General features: G+C 33.6%; 2 protein-coding genes across 2 annotated transcripts in view; both read right to left on the bottom strand.

Moving 5' to 3' along the window:
- The window catches only part of LOC127836586 (uncharacterized protein CXorf38 homolog), a 177,376-nt gene extending 167,167 nt beyond the window's left edge, over window positions 1–10,209 (bottom strand). Inside the window, exon 1 of the mRNA XM_052363248.1 lies at window positions 9,735–10,209. The gene's annotated coding sequence lies outside the window, so the exon portion shown is untranslated. The remainder of the gene's footprint in view (window positions 1–9,734) is intronic.
- Window positions 1–19,085, bottom strand: part of LOC127835795 (uncharacterized) — a 563,233-nt gene that overhangs the window by 173,397 nt on the left and 370,751 nt on the right. The window lies entirely within an intron of this gene.

Genomic DNA, 19,085 nt, shown 5'->3' with positions numbered 1-19,085 from the left:
GTGTTTGTGTGTGTGAAACTATATGGATGGATAGAAGAGGGTAAACTTCAACGATTAAACGAAGGGTTAAAGCGATATTTTGATATCTATGTAGAGGAGATGGTATTATTGTTGTTGCTAAAGTTTCTAACACGCAGTATAATTAAAAACAGCGAGGTCTTAAATGTAGAATATATTCATTAAGGCCATTACTAACCTAATGTGACATTATTCCGTTGCATGCATACACTGTTTAGCCAGAAAGGCAATTATTATAAAGTTATTGAAATGGAAAGATTGTCGGCATGAGAACGATATTGACTATCACACACATAAACAATTTTAATTTTCTGTATATACATTATGAGAAATGACTGTCAAAAAAAGGGTCGGACCGTGTGCATTTTACATGTTTTTAACGTTGTGAACACAAATCATTCTGTTCCATGAAAGTCCTAAAAATATTCACAAATATTTGTTATTTTAAGTCAAATTAATGTTTATGAAGGATTTAAGTGAATGAACAGTGAGTAAATCCCAAAGTGATTTCACACACACGTATTGTGTTTAATGTTTAATTTCAACAACCATCTGTTTATAAAGTCCCGGTGGTTATACCCTCCCTATACATTTCAAGCTTGTAATATTGTTTTGATATGAACTTTTTTTGTTTAAGTATATAGCTCCGACTATACAAGCTTATATGAACGTGTTGTTCTTTTCTACCAGTCGAACTATACACTTGACCACATGCTGACCTATCTTATCTTCGGGACGTATTTCCCTGAACAACAAGTATCTACATGAAAATGATTAATGCTGTGATACTCTATCCATGGTCCAAATTCATATATTATACAATACAACACTTACTTGAACGATCGTGAACCCATTTTGCAATAAATGTAAAACAAACAATCAACCTCTTTACACCATGAACATCAACATCTTGATCAAAACCTACTGATGAATAATGTATGTTCACCCTCTTGAGTTAGTATTGATAAAACTTGCTCGATTAAACAAACACTTTGCGTTGAATTCCCAATTCAGCGTTAGCGTGATACGACTTCTCATTGAAATACATAGCATTTGAATACATAGAGATCGAATAAAAATGTGCCAAACAAGGATAGAAAAATGAAATGTTAATTCGAAGGGTAATTATACGATTGATTCGGTTGTAGAAAGAATTAAAGTTTACACTTAGCGGGTTCGAATTTACATGTACATTCTATATTAGGTCATAAGCTGTTCATATCAGGTTAATACGATGTCACGGAAATACACAAGACAATAGTATACATTGTAGAGAAAAAAAAACTTGTCTGTTGTTAAGACGTTTACGCTGGTGAATGAATTGAACTCGGTAAGATAATTTCGTACTTCTTACTGACCCCGAATAGTGTGTGGTGCACGATAGTCAATAGTAAGTACTAATACTATCATTTTAGGCGTTGAATGACATTATTAACTTCGACACACACATACACATGTTTAATCCTGAAATTCCAGTCTATGACGTCAGAAGGGATGATCCGAGAGCTAAACGCATACGTCGCCTTCATCGCAATCTGTTACTACCCTTTGGAGTGGACTTAACCAGTAATGGCAGTGTTCCACAGTCTAGAGAAAGCCACCAACAGAGTGAACTGGTTGACATACCACGGTATGTAATTCCGCAGCGGAGAGCCGGAAGTACAGTTTCCCAGGACGACGAAAACTCGTGTGTTGACGAAGTTCCAGTTTTACGCCGTTCCGCTAGGAAACGAAATCCGCCTAAATGGAGAACATCCAGAGATTTCGTGTATTGAGACAGTGAACTTTGTGCAATATGACAAACTGTATAAAGTAAACGTTGACCGTTAGTGAAAATGGAGAGTGCGTGTGTGTTTTTTTATGCTGTGATATATAGTAATTGAATATCGTTAATATATATCACGTGTAATTGTGTTTTTTTTAGTATAAATATGCATGCCTCTAATAATGTGAATATTGCTTAATGTCAGCTTGTAATATTCAAAATGTGGTGAATTTTTTAAAATATATAGATGGTTCACTATATATGCGTTTGTTATTTAGTAGTCCGTATAAAGCCGGTTCTGACATGCTCTAAGTTAAAAGTTTGAGCATATTTGCTTAAAATATAAGAACCCTATTGACTTATTATTTTCTCTATGTGTTGATATTAATTTAAATGTCGGGACTGTCATAGGGTGATTATAATGTCATAGGTTGATTAAATCGATGTTATATTTCAAAGCCACTATCTTTAAGTAGGCATAGTCAATTGTTATTAGAATTTTCCTCTAGCACAGTGGTTCTAATCGCGCTTCTCACCCTTGCGATCCGGGTTCAGTCCTTGTCGAAGCACATGTGAGCTGGTATACCGTTATAAAACACATACACGATAACGCAAATAATAGTTATCGGCATTATATTTTATCATGATGATAGCGTTTTTCAAGTTCACACAATATCTCAAATTAGCTAATAACACATCTTGATCCTGCGTAAGAAGCGCAGAGGCTCCACACACCATCAAAAACTATATGCATGTTCTCGCGTATGAAATGTTTTTTATTGTTCTTTCATACAATGAAGACAGGAATAAATAACAAAATAGACACACAAATTGTGTGACGGCTGTCCAGGTAATTGACTAAACGCGAGTTGATGTCCTGATACGAGGAGGTTTTGTGTGTAAAGGACGTCGACTTGCACATCGTGTGTATTTACGAAGCGAGTGCAACATGTCATTTCAACATCTGCTTGTCTTGAAAGACCAATTAAAAACCTATTTGTTAAGTAACACCGGGCAGCCTGATAACATGTCAACAACCATTAGGCGGTGCAAACGTTCATCTATTAAAGGGATCTTTTCACGTTTAAGTAAATTGACAAAATTGAAAAAAGTAGTATCAGATTCGAAAGTTTTCGTTTTAGTTTTGATATTTGTGAGGAAACAGTAATACTGAACATTTACCATGGTCTAATATAGCTATTATATGCATCTTTTGGCGATTTAAAAACCTGAAAATTATAACGCGTTGCAACGCGAAACGATTTAATAATTTGGAGAGTTCTGTTGTTGTCGTTTAATTTTATGAAACTACGAAGATTGCTCATATAAAGTATAAAATACGTCTCTCATTCATACTTGGCAGGACAGCCGAGCGGTCTAATTCGCTTTTACTCCAGGACTCCGGGGGTCAGTGGTTCGAGCCCTGATGCGGGCTACTTGTTTTCCCTTTTTTAAGGTTATTCTTGATTTTTATTGGAGCTTTTTAGATAAAATGTTTACATTTATTATTATAAAGCATTTAATGACAAACTTCAAAACATGCCAAAAATCTGTGAAAAGGCCCCTTTAGCATGAAACAATACTTAAAATTTGCCAATAATGTATACTCATTGAGGGCTAATTTGACGTTGACATCATATCTCTATGCAAACATGAAAGGTGTAATGTTGAACTTAATAATTGTAACAATGAGTTGCGATAAAGGAAGCAGCCGCTTATCAAGGAGGAGCTGTGTCCCAGCAACCCGTTTCACTAGAGTCAAGAACTCCTCGGAGTTTGTTTTAAGAACCACATATAGAGCGCGAAGCGTGACACGTGTTACTATCCAGGTGGTATGGGCCCTTTTGCATTATCCGACCATTACGTCCATAGAATTTGAGAATTACTGAAATCCTTGTCCAAAATTTTCATACGATTGTTCCCAAACTTGCACAGTTTTTTTATCAATGAGGACCCAACCCGAACTCTATATGAGCAATATCGGACCATAAGTCCAGAATTATGTCTCTTTCAATTTAAAAATAAAAGTGAAAAACTGCTTGGTTAGGTAATTATGTCAACATTTTTCATCAGATTCTTTCCAAACTTACAGTGTCTGCATATCAATAAACATTTTTACCTCATTTTAAATGAGATACATCGGGACAATAAGTCCATATTTTTTTATATTAAATTTGACAAAATAAACAATTTCCACTTGTTTAAAAGATTTCACAACTTTCGTCTGAATCTGTCCAAACTTGTTTTTTTTATATCAGTATTACTCGAACCCTATTGAAAATGATGAATATCGGAGAAATAAATCTATTATGATCTTTTACTGAATTTCAAAGTATTGTGAAATGAAGCTTCTTTATGCAATTTACAGTTTTCATTCTTTCTTTTTTTAATTTTACAGTGTTTTCATATCAATGAGTACTTAACCCCTATCGTAAATGCGCAACGTAAGAATAAGTTCAGAATCATCTCCCCTTGAAGTTGAGAAAAATATGAAATTACGCTTACAAAATGAAGCAGATTTTTTTAAACCTACACAGTTTTGTTCCAGTAATGAAAACTGCACACGGATGCCAGTAAAAAAAGGAAACCAATGTAAATAAAATGAACTATGAAATATTTGGGGGTTATAACACAAAATCATAGATAATGGTTATTTGGGGGTTATAACACAACATCATAAATAATGGTTATTTGGGGGTTATCACACAAACTGATAGATAATGGTTATACCAGTATCATTTTCTATTTTGTTTAAAATAATCGGCCAATATATTAATATTTCCAGTAAATAAAAAATCGTTCCATGTAACTTCATTGAGTGCCTTTTACACTGAATTTCCCGACGCCCTTTGATGCTTTGCATCATACTTATCTTGTATTAGATTACAATAGATACTCGATCGTCTTCCACAATTGAATGTAGTGCGCCCGGGCGAATCTCAACTTATATTGAAGTCAGGTAAAAGGAGAACCACTCTATAAGTGTGCTAATCAACAATACCGCCGCTTTTGTAACATAATATCAGTTATTATCATCACGGTGTGTTTACATGATAAGCAAAACATTACCAACAAGTTTGACACGATTACGTTGTAAAAGGGTTTCAAAAATAAATGATAATGTACGCATAACTATGAAAAACCAATTCAAAACATTACACTAAGGAAAGTAGTTTACGCAGTATGTGTTACACTGCATTACAATGCCATGGTCATCACACATATACATTAACAAATTTCACTAATATTTTTATAATATACATTGTAGACGACAATCATAGCATACGTCTATCCCAACAACTTATCATAAACATCGCGATATCTGTAAGTATTCTTGCAAACTATGAATGTGAAGTATGCGTTATGATTGCGATCTAGATAATATAACCATAGTGCATACAGTTGATAGTTGCCGCCACTCAATTAGTCAAACACACTATTTGTATATAACACCACAATATTGAAATAAATAATATATCCAATACAGACTCCACTGAATACATGCACAATATAACAATACTGCATGTTGTAATGTCTAATGCCATTGATACAATAGAAGGTATATTGATAATACGAATGCTTGTAATAATAATATTAAGTTACTCATCTACTATTATATTCCATGATATCAAGACTCCATACATCTACAATACGGTATAATTTAAATACGCTTACTAAACGACGTCGCTTTTAATTAGCGCAATCAACACTCTTTGTTGTTAACACATTTCATAATTCGTTTCAAATACACCAATACATCAGAGTTTTTAACCATTTTAGATATCTCTAATACGGAGTGCACTGAATACATGCAAAATATAACAATGCTGCATGTTGTTATTATTTCTAATGACATTGATACAATAGAAGGTGTATCGGTAATACGAATGCTGGTAATAATAATATTAAGTTACTTATCTACTATTATATTCCATGATATCAAGACTCAATATATCTACAATACGGTATAATTTAAATATGCTTACTAAACTTAGTCAAGATGACGCCGTTGCTTTAAATAAACGCAATCGAACCTTTTTTCTTACACATTTCATAATTCGTTTCAAATTCACCAATACATCGGAGTTTTTGACCATTTTAGATATCTAAGATAATAGTATTAATTGGTTCCCAATATAATATATTTGTGGTATTTGAATTATGTACGCACTCATATTATCAATAGAGTGGTATGTTTGAGATGACACATATTTGTATATAGAAGTCCGTCCGTCAAATAGTTTTCAAATTATTTCAAATGATTTAAACGAAACATTACTCATTAAGAAATCATTAGTTATGGATTTCAAAGTAAACCAATACGATATTGCCTAAGAACGCTCTTAAATGTGGTGATACAATTTTAGAGAATAACACACACACGGCTAAAACGAAGATTTCTTTTATAAGTGCGAAACATGATGCATTATATTAACAACGGAAATAATGTGTTATATTAACGTATTTAAAATGTACACACAATAGGTTTAAAAAGAGCATTATTTACGTCTATATCAAATGAAATATCGTGTACCGAAGAAGAATTATGTTCAGATAGAATTAAAATATTGGATTGAAGTGTGAACGTAACAAGGGAGACAACCGAAATTGGAATTAACCCGATGTGAAAATGTATATATTGGTAGTTACTTTCCCAGAAACCATCAAGTTAACGTAAACTGTTTATTATCGTATCACATACTACTACTACTAATAATAATAATATTACCACTACTACTTCTACTACTACTACTACTACTACTACTACTACTACTACTACTACTACTACTATTACTACTACTACTATTACTACTACAACTACTACTACTACTACAACTACTACTACTACTACTACTTATACTACTACTACAACTACAACTACTACTACTACTTTTACTACTACTACTACTACTACTTCTACTACTACTACTTCTACTACTACAACAACAACTTCTACTACTTCTGCTACTACTACAACTACTACTACTACTACTACTACTACCACTACTACTACTACTACTACTACTACTACTACTACTACTACTACTACTACTACTACTACTACTTCTTCTACTACCACTACTAATACTAATACTACTACTTCTATTACTACTTATATTACTACTACTACTATGAAGATGTTGATGATGATGGTGATGATGATGATGATGATGATGATGATGATGATGATGATGATGATGATGACGACGATGATGATGATGATGATGATGATGATGATGATTATGATGAAGAAGATGATGACGATGACGATGACGATGATGATGATGATGATGATGATGATGATGATGATGATGATGCTAATGATGATGATGATGATGATGATGATTATGATGATGAAGATGATGATGATGATGATGATGATGATGATGATGATGATGAAGATGATTATGATGATGATGATGATAATGATGATTGTGATGATGATGATGATGATGATGATGATGATGATGATGATGATGATGATGATGATGATGATGATGATGATGATGATGATAATGATGATAATGATGATAATGATGATAATGATGATAATGATGATAATGATGATGATGATGATAATGATGATGATGATGGCGAAGAAGAAGAAGAAGAAGAAGAAGATGATGATGATGATGATGATGATGATGATGATGATGATGATAATGATGATTATGATGATGATGATGAATATGATGATGATGATGATGATGATGATGATGATGATGATGATGATGATGATGATGATGATGATGATGATGATGTTGTTGTTGATGATGATGATGATGGTGATGGTAATGGTGATGGTGATGGTGATGGTGATGATGATGATGATGATGATGAAGTTGGATGCGTTAGCGGCCAGCTAAATTTACAGAGCATATTTTGCAAATCAGTATGTGCTTAGAAGCCTTCAGTACGGCAAGAACCTCTGCTAGGGATGATTACCGCTGCCTGTCTGCAGTAGACGACAAATGGCCAGTCTACTGTTTATCATTGAAATATGTACATATTGGCTGCTTTCAGGGAAAACGTCAACTAAGATTAGCCTGTGTACACTGATTAGCCTGTGCAATGCACACATGCTAATCATGGACGACAACAGCGAACAACTTCAGTGCCTTCAGCGCTTTGATTTTTGATTGTTTTCATTTTTGAGCATTTAAAAGGTTAGATCTCTGTACTTTTACAGAATTTTCAATTTCATGTTTTACATTGAGAAATGAACACATACAGATGCAGCAACATGTATGAGTGATACTATTCAATTACATTGAGAAATGAACACATACAGATGCAGCACCATGTATGAGTGATACTATTCAATTACATTGAGAAATGAACACATACAGATGCAGCACCATGCATGAGTGATACTATTCAATTATTTGAAATGAACACATACAGATGCAGCACCATGTATGAGTGATACTATTCAATTATTTGAAATGAACACATACAGATGCAGCACCATGTATGAGTGATACTATTCAATTATTTGAAATGAACACATACAGATGCAGCACCATGTATGAGTGATACTATTCAATTACATTGAGAAATGAACACATACAGATGCAGCACCATGTATGAGTGATACTATTCAATTACATTGAGAAATGAACACATACAGATGCAGCACCATGTATGAGTGATACTATTCAATTACATTGAGAAATGAACACATACAGATGCAGCACCATGTATGAGTGATACTATTCAATTACATTGAGAAATGAACACATACATATGCAGCACCATGTATGAGTGATACTATTCAAGTACATTGAGAAATGAACACATACAGATGCAGCACCATGTATGAGTGATACTATTCAATTATTTGAAATGAACACATACAGATGCAACACCATGTAATAGTGATACTATTTAATTATTTGAAATGAACACATACAGATGCAGCACCATGCATGAGTGATACTATTTAATTACATTGAGAAATGAACACATACAGATGCAGCACCATGTATGAGTGATACTATTCAATTATTTGAAATGAGACGTGCTCTGCCCAAAGGAGGTTTAATGCAGATGCGGTTCCCGCTTTAATGATATGTTTCGTTTCAAGAAAGTCTCTTCTAAGCAAAAATTAGGCTAAACGTTTCGTCCCTGATTAGCATTTGCGGACGCCACAGACTAATCTGGGACGACACTTTACGCACATGCATTAAACCCCCTTATCACAAAGCGAGTCTCAAATGTCAGCGTTTATTTGATACTTATGTGGTGTCTTCATTAAACAGTTGTAACGAAAAACGCAACATGCTTAAAAACCAGTAATCATTATACCTGTCAGTCAGCACATTCATTACAAGTAACAGAACAGTGTTCACACATTTTAATTAGGACTGGCATTGTTTGATGCAAAATTAATTAAATCATCTCTTACAAACTGATGCCATTTCCAAATGTGTGTAACATATTTTATGCTGAGAAAAATATGAAGTACAGAGAAGCTATAGAAATACATAATGTTTGATTTTGAGCGCACACCACCTGACATTCAACAAATTATCAAACTATAAAGCATTTGCTACGCCAAACCATAAACTAATAACACTAGTTTGTATTGATTTTGTTAGAAAACACGAAATCAGGTATTTTGGTTTATTAGTTCAGAGCTTATAACTTACTGATCGTAATGGGTGCGATAGGACCTATGCTAGAATACCACTTCAGCCATTTGGATACTTGTGAAAGTGAGCCAAACTACTGCTTCACGTTATTACACCGCATAGTAAATACACCACAAGCGTATTGTAGAGTAAATTTGTAACAACACAAAAATATAAAATGTTCACGCATTTTCCTTTATTCGTAAAGTAAGCCAAACAATGATTTAACGTAGAAGAACCGGATAGAGAACGCAAGTTCTTATTTAAATGTGTTAGGCAATATGTCATTGCTTGCTATGAAGGAAACAAACACTTACTTGTGCTCTTATTTGTTGAACGGATTTTAAAAGTAATCAACGTCAGAAGTAATTCACGGTGTTCAATATTACATTAAATGTCACAAGATTTTGAAAAAGTTGCTGAATCATTCTACTCCGATTGAAAGCCATTTTCAATTAACGATTCACCACCACAGTTTAAGAGAGGGAGAGTCGCACATCCGGAATGACGTATAACATGGGATACATCACGTGGTGTTTGAAACGACAGTCGATTTGTCGAAATTCTTCCTTGATGCGCGTGGGCATAATATTGCTTGAAGGGACTTTGTCTCCAAATGTTTTTATTTTAGCAGCGTGTTATTTGACATATTGTAATAGAACTGTATCACCATGTTTTAAAGGTATGGTAAAAGTAAACACAACCAAACACCATGTGACTCGCGCATGCTTAATTGTTTACATCAATATCTCAAACTTCTTCTTGCTATAGCGCAATTCAACACAGGAGTATCTAACACAATATACACGCAGGCAAATAATGCACTCCAACTTCAAGATTGAACACTTATTTATTAAACCACAACTACCATTATCATGGTATCCAATAAATAGCTACATGAAAACAAACTTAGATAACTTTCACATGATTAATTTAAATCCATATATTCCGAACACGTTTTATTAAAATATCTTCCGTTTTCCACACACTCCACATCGCATTCTGTCTGTGTTTAAAAAGGGATAATAATGCCTTTATTTGATTTATACTATTAACATTTGCAGTTTGCGGAAGTAGAAAATACGTTGCATATAGAAGTATGTCTTCTGTTGTGTATACAAACTGGTTTAACAGGGCAAATAAGAAAGATAAAGCCAATGTTAGTGTTTATTGTTTTCATGTAAACAATGTCACAATAAAATAATTACTTCAGTTTTAATACTGAATTTTCTATACGTTTTAATCTCTCACAAAACATGAATAACCACATAACTTTGTGAATAGAATAATGATTTAAATCGGTTCCCTAACGTTAAATACATATTGATAGTGTCAGTTTGATTTGATCTGCAACAGTGCCCAAAAATGGATGGTATTTAAAATGTATTCCTCAGTAATTATCACACATACTTTACCCTTTTGACAATAATTCAAGTACAACTATGTATTGATATCCTGGTATTTCTTACACTGAGTCACATTTGAATTATTAATAAGCAAATACAGCTTAAAACGTTTTATGAATTGAGCTGTGAATACGATCTCAAATCATATATACCACTTCTTTAAGCCGGTATAAGTTCCCACTGTGTAAGGGTGGTGGGAGTCATATTAATTTGCTTGTGTCCGTTTGTCAGTACATGTACCTTCTTTTGTCTGTCGAATTATTGTCCGCATGTAACTTAAAGCGAATTTCTGCTAGAGGGATCATATTAGCCGCCCTGTTTAACTTTCGCAAATGATTATTTTGGTGGTCTTTACAACAGGACTCTTTAGATAAATTGGAATGTTGCAACATTCGTGTCATACACAAGCATGTCCCTTTAAGGTATATTTAGACAGTGGCTTCACAACCTGTACTTAAATGCAATACAGTGTGTATACAGTTAATAATTGTATATATCCCAAATTCCAACAATTATTGCGAGAGAAACGTATTTTAATAACTCTGTTAATACTGTGTAATGTGTACAATAAACAAAAATAGGGTTAAAACAAAGAATAACAAACTGACGATATGTCTATTTTTATGACTTGTTTAAAAGTTAAACCGTTTGAACAACATAAAAATGATCGCATATTTAAACCTTATAAATGCCTGAAATATCTTAGAACACACAGTTTAGTGTTTCCAATTGAAGAATGGTTTGAGAAAGTATAATGAATCCTAAGATCCAAAGTATGTTAATGCAACATAAAATAGCCCTTGCATTATCAAAATATAATTATTATAAAATGATCCAAATTGTAAACATGTGCTAATAAAATTTAGAAAACACGTGTTATATCAAAGATTATGTAATAAGGATTTTTAATGTAATGCAGATTCTTACAATAAAGTTTGTTTTAATATTTTTCTGAATTGCTTCAATGAACTTAACAATGAAACGTGTTATGATGCTTTTTGAAACAGAGGGCGGTGACAATTGCAGGTAATATGGAGTTTTCTGTATAATACAATAGTTTGGAAAGACATGGAATATAAGAAATTTAATAACATGTTCCATCAAACTCGAAATGATACTATAATTGTATCATTTATTAAACTGTTTTACTTATTTAACAATAACGGAACAAAGTGTGTATTTAAAATTATTGCCACGTAAGATGACGTGTGGATACAGGTTTGTTGTTCATTACAATGTAACAAAACTTTAATCAATAGCTTTAGTTCAAACTGATAAGCATTATAGAATACTATGTTTTTGCTAATTTTTTTTTAAAGGAAACTCATGTTCCATTTTTTGTATATTTACAACCGGAAAACATATATTGAACTATATGGACACAATTAATGTTTACGATTGTGTTTATGTGGGAACATAGGTCTGTTTGTAGGACGCTGTTCTAGGAATCGGAAGGTCCCTGGTTCGAATTCTGCTGATACCACTGGAATGTTTCTGAGCAAACAAGTAACCACACGCATGCTCCTTTCCACACAGGTGTATAAATGAATTATCTGTGAGGGAAACAAGTAAGGTTGCCTTGCTGCATATTGCGGCGTCGATTGTGAACGGACCACTTAAATCAACAGTGATCGGGGGTTAATGTGGAAGTCGGCTGAAGATGTATAAACATCAATATCAGACTGTAAACCCAAACAATTTACATTTAACCTAAACCTTCACTGGAATAACATATTCAGTGTAAAGGATTGTTCAAGATTTATAGTGTAAACTCCCCAGAAAAGCTCACAACATTTTCAAACAAATCAAACTTATACAAATACATGACGTATAGTTCAATTATTAATGTGTGTTTAACAAAAGGCTAGTGTGTATACTAGAGTTCAATTAGATTGCAGTCTTGTTACAGAGTAAGCAGTACACAAGTATGCCACTTACTTATCACGGGCTCGCTGGAGATAACCCTGCCTACTTTCCCACATAATGTTGAAATAAAGAGACTGTATTATTGTAAGCGCCTATGCTAATTGGCTTTACATTTAAAGCAAATTTATGTATGAAATCTGCTTTCATCCCTTTACCCTTTTTGTTCGTTGTTTCGTACCATTTGTTTTATATTGTTCCAGTCAAATGCATCTTTTAAAAGTTAGATATTAAAACGTGAATTTAATGTTTTATTTCTATTGAAAATTAAATGTTACAAAACATCCTTATATTTTACGTCATTTACATAACCTCGATAGATTAAACGGTAGAGTTATCTTCACTGATGTGGAGTGAAGTTCATATGCAAGTTCTATACTGCTTAAAAGCCGTGTACTGTTGGATGACAAATATATGTTCTGCTTTATCGTTTAGTTATCATTATATTTTGAATATTTCACATTGACACCGAAAGCCCAATATCACATACAATGATTTCGACTAGAGTAAGTCGGCCTGATTTGAATTTCAGTATTTGCCTCTTATTTTAAAAATGTGTTTATTTGAAGAATAAAATTAGGTTCATCGACATAAATAACAATTACAGGCAAGAAGATTTAGACGGCAAAGCAAAAACACATTAGAGCAGTTGCTGAATTGTAAAGGTAAATACCAGTATAATCATTTTATAAAAGGGAAACTGTTCAGTTCTGTAATGAGTACTTAGTCATATACTAAGATATTAATTCACATTTAATTTATAAATTCTGTTTTCCAAAGGATGCGCTTCATAACTCCACTTAGAAACATGTCTTTAACTTCGGAAACTCGAAGTATGTTATTCCGATTGCGAGATCCTGTTGTATTGTTTTCGCAGTAACTATATTTGGATTGGGTTTTTCGAGGTGTAAATCGATACGCTTTTGTATGATATGAATTTGACCAAAATAAACAACCACTTGAAAACAAACTTGCAAACAAAAGGGCGATTGTGATTTATATTAATATTTAAATAAATAATGCGATTCAATTGTGCATTGTGATCAGTTATGAGAGTTTATAACTGATTTACTAACTGAGTTACTTGTTGTCTGACTGACTTTCTGGATGATTGACATGAGCGGAAAGAATACCCAATGACTGCTGACTAGATGAATGGCTTGATTCTCCCCACGCTTTTAAAAGCGTGTGGATATTGTATTGATTTCCGCGTTATGTCCGTTTGCCCTGGCCACTACCTCCTCCACTATTAGCACTAGAACCGTGAATCTTACACACATGGTAGCTATGAGCATATGTGCGAAGGTGAGCTGTTTGGAATTTTGATCTGACCCCTGTGTTAAAAGTTATGGGTAAATAAATTGGTAAAATGGGTAAAAACATCATTTTACTTAAAACATGCGACGCACATGATAATAACTTTTGACCCAGGGGTCAGATCAAAATTCCAAATAGTGTACCTTCGCACATATGCTCATAGCTACCGTCTGTGCAACGTTCAAGGTTCTAGTGCTAATAGTGTAGGAGGAGATAGTGGCCAACCACGCCCACCAACATTTTTGTTTTAACATAACTTCTTCATTTATTAACCAATTCACTTCAAATAAATCCTGAACATCTCTTGTGACAAGACGGTCTATCTCGACCATCCATATCCACATTACCCACCCCAGTGCCATTGATACAGATAAAAGCAGCATGGTTCCCGTCCTCTTTCAAATTTATTGAGAGGTCCACGTGTACTACTGCCTCGTACACCCAACTTTTGTTTTGTACTCAAAATTTTTCGTGTCCATTTCTTTTCGTACCCAAATTTTTGTTCGTACCCAAATTTGTGTTCGTACCCACAACTTTCGTACCCAATTTATTTTTAACCTATTTTTTGTTGCGTACCCATTTTTTCCGTACCCAAATAGTTTTTCGTACCCAAAATTATTCGTACCCAATTTTTATTTCTCATCCATTTTTTTCCGTATTCAAATTTGTTTTCGTACTCATTTTTTTCGCACCCCAAAAATTTTTTTTCGTATCCACATATTTTTTCGTACCCAAAATTAGTCTTACCCATTTTTTTGTTCGTACCCAATTTTTTACGTTCCCAAATTGTTTTCGAACCCAATTTTTTTTCGTACCGTATTTTTATTTCGTACACATATTTTGTTCATTCCCAATATTTGTTTCGTACCAAATTTATTTCGTACCCAAAGTGTTTTCGTAACCGAATAGTTTCTCCTACCTAAACTATTTTTTGTACCCAAATTTTTGTTCGTTCCCTAATTTTTTTCGCACCAATATGTTTGACGTACCCAACTTTATTTTCCTTGTACCCACATTTTTTTCGTACCCAATTTTTTTTATCGTACCCAAAAATTGTCTTACCCAAAATTGTTTTCGTACCCAATTTTTTGAGGCATATTTTTTTGTACCCAAAATGTTCGTACCCAAATTATTTTGTTCGTACCCAAGATGTTCGTATCCAAATTCACAATTGTGGTGATTAAGATAAACTTGAATTGATTCTTTTATATGCATACTCTTCAAAAGCATCGTAACACCAGAACTGTCAGTACTTTGATTCTTATTTGTTCTTGATTATCCTCACACTCCGAATTGGAGCGGGGGAATTATGTGGTCATCTCCGCCGTCTGTTCGTTCGTCTGATCGTCCTGGCCACTATATCATCCAACACTTTCAGCACTAGAACCTAGAATCTTTAACACATGGTAGCTATGTGCATATGTGCGATAGTGCACTATTTGGAATTTTGATCTGACCCCTGGGTCGAAAGTTATAGGTGTTGGGAAGGGGCCGGGTAAGAGATTTTCACTTATTTTTTAGGTTATTTTATATTAACTTCTTCATTTCTAAACCAATTTATTTCAAATTGATCATGAAAATCTCTTACAACAAAACGGTTAATCTGAACTATGCATGGGCCAATTACCAACAATGGGGCGCCCCGCCCACATACACCTCGCCCACCCAAAATTTTGTTTTAACATGACTTCTTCATTTATTCACCAATTGACTTTAAATTAATACTGAACATCTCTTATGACAACACGGTCTATCTCGACCATCCATGTCCATATTATCCACCCAGTGGCCCCACCAACATACGCCTTGCAAACCCAAAATTGCCTTTTAAGATAACATCTATGCGGCGCGGGGATACGCGTCGGCCTCTGCCGCGCCATTTCTAGCTACTTAGTGACTTGCTAATTGATTAGCTGATTAATTGCCTGAAATATTGACTGAATGAATAAATGACTGACTAACTAACTGCCTGACTCGATCACCGACTCACTTACTCACTGATACACTAAATGACTCACTCGAGAACCCGACCACCCATCCACCCAAGACGTCGTTTTGTAAGGTGCCACTTTTTTGTCTAGCAAACGTCCTTGAATTACTTCGAGCCTAAGGACTAAACTCACAGATGCGCCGAGACATCTCTTGCTTTGAATAAAGAGCAGTGCATGTGTGAAGAATCTACAGTGATTATAGAAGGCATGCGTTGCGATCACAACATACAGACCGTAATTGCAGTGCACATAAACTTTACTGTTTCTAGTGTTGAGCACTATGAATTATGATGATAATACAAAATACATAAATATATTTAGTTGGGTATCTAATAAATATTATAAATTTAGTAAAAGGTGCATTTCACATATATTCAAACAAACAAGTTACATCACATTTAAGAATGTAGTTAGTTATATATGAAAACTTTTAGGATGTCGATGTAATCAATAAAATAAAATACTGACGACAAATACCGTGTTATATATATTGAACTTAACGCAAACTAATGCGGCCTTTTGATTGATTGTTCTAAACAATCTCTGTTAAGATTCTGTAGTTCAAACGGCTGCCATATTGAAAATAACTTTATACATGCTCTCGAAATCCATATGCCTAATAAATATAATTGTAGGTAATATTCTATATATCTACACAGCTCATACGATTTAATAAGGGTTTAATGAAAAACAATCCTCATCGTTGAGATTCGAACTTCGCATATTTGAAATCAAAATTGATCGCGCTACCACTGGATCATTTGACCTTTAGCTATTAGGCTCATATTTCAAACACAAAGCAAGTTTTATAATTATTTTCAAACTTAAAATAACAGATTTTCGTTGAAAAGATAAACAATAGAAAAACAATATTTTTTAAAGATCTTTGCTTGTCAAGAGTGTTATTTATGTGTTCCTTTGTTTTGCATCTATACCACGTGTATTTAATTTTTATCTTGAAAGACCGTCAACGTTCAAGTAATTTATGGCGAAAATTTACCTACCCATTGGTAAATAAAATTGAAGAGAAAGTTTAAGGAAAACCGTTCCATTATCATTATTAATGAAAGATTTCGCGGAATACAGATAATGTAGTGAAGTACAAAGTGTATATATAATGTCACATTTAAAGCGCATGTGACTCTCTGATATATCGACTCTCATAAGGTTTACTTGATTAAGCAGTATATATGTTATGCAATTGTTTGTCAATATTTTTGCATTAAAAACTTAATTTCTCTAACCATGCTGAAACATATTGAATTAGCTTTCAAATATTATGTCGTCTTTTAGTTTAGGGAATATTTTGATAATAAATTGTAATTGGTGCGAGCTAAAATTATGTCGTGACTCAAACATATCGTAAGATCTTGATAGGACAAGATTATCTTTATTAAAGACTTAAGAACATTTTAGAAGTCGGAACCTGCTTGCTTGAAACATGTTTACTACTTGTTCTCATCCTTGACATGGGCTGTTGGGCCATTTTTGGACGATTTGTTTTGCTGTCGATAATATTACAAAGTACATAAGAAAAACTTCAAATCAGATTTGGACGTACTCTTACCGCTTAATTAAGAATCCCCTTCGAACACTTCCTTGCTTTAAGTAGCATAACAACTTCATCAATATCTTTAAGGACCTGTCACCGCTTTTCTTGAAACTAAAGCTAGTGAGAATTGGCACTTGATAATTTGCTGACCACATGAGCTGTGTTATTTTGAATCTGGGTCAATGGCTGTTGTGTTGTTTTTGGTACAAGACCAGCTCAAATTGAGACGCCATTTTGTTAGGAACAACTAAAGTATAAACAAATAACTAAATAAATAACTAAATAAATAAACATACAATATATGTATATATATATATATATATATATATATATATATATATATATATATATATATATATATATATATATATATATATATATATATATATATAAACAGCCTTTAACAGGAATTCAGAAAGCAATTTAATAAATAAGTTATACATTTTACGTTATTTTTATTTTACGTAGAACTAAGTGTAAAGTGTTGGCGAAAAGTGCGTCGTTCTTATATGACCTTGCCTAACTTGAACATTTCACTTTAAATGTTTGTACTATAATAATTGTGTGAGTTGATGATGCTAGGTCTCACTCTTCAATACATTTTATATGTTGTTATCTCTAAAGGGTGGACTCAATAAGAAAGTTTCAAAGAAAAGTTCAAATCATTTTCAAATTCATTGCTATCACATGTTTTGCAAAGCCCCCAGTTTCTTACTATTCGATCACATCTACCAGTCTGCATTATAAGGTAATAAGCGCACTTATTATTATACGAACTTTCATAATCGCTGTTTTGAAATTTCTTGACATTCTTTCGCAACAGATAGAGGCGATCTTTTGTATTTACGGGTGCTTACAACGCAATAGTAGAAGGCTAAGCTTATTTATATTCACAGTACTCAATGTATAAAATGTTTTTTTGCAGTTTTATCCACGTTATTTTTGTCCATTAAACGTTTTGTCCACTTACATTCACAACGTTTGGCGGTAGTACATATTTGGCTATATGCTTGATATCTACAAAGTCATAGTACTACATCGGCACTACAACATACGGATTTCTTTTTCGTGCAACCCTCAGAATTGTTTCTCACTGGCTTGGTACATCTACCGATGTATGTTGCTTTGCTAGTTCTATTGAAGCATGTACACTATCACAGCTAACGTCTTCTGGAAGAAAGCGTTGCAAACACGTTTCTTATCTAAGTGATATACTCTGGAAATAGCTCTGCGCTTTGATGAGTGTGTCCTTACACGACTCGGCACATCCTCCGTTAATGGCAATTGTAAACTATTGAAACCAATCCCTGAATCATGTGAATATGCCATGAGGTTGGGTTAACATATAGCCCGATCAGACTAGGATATTTAATACATTGTATACACATTGTCGGGTATAAAAAATAGTAACATAGGTTTTAACTCAAATTCCTCATGCTTACTTTTTGTAAACTTATTATTATGCGTGTATTATAAACT

The sequence above is a fragment of the Dreissena polymorpha genome, chromosome 6, assembly GCF_020536995.1.
Source record: "Dreissena polymorpha isolate Duluth1 chromosome 6, UMN_Dpol_1.0, whole genome shotgun sequence".
In the NCBI taxonomy this organism is placed as follows: Eukaryota; Metazoa; Mollusca; class Bivalvia; order Myida; family Dreissenidae; genus Dreissena; species Dreissena polymorpha.
This window is presented reverse-complemented; position numbering and strand designations above follow the sequence as displayed.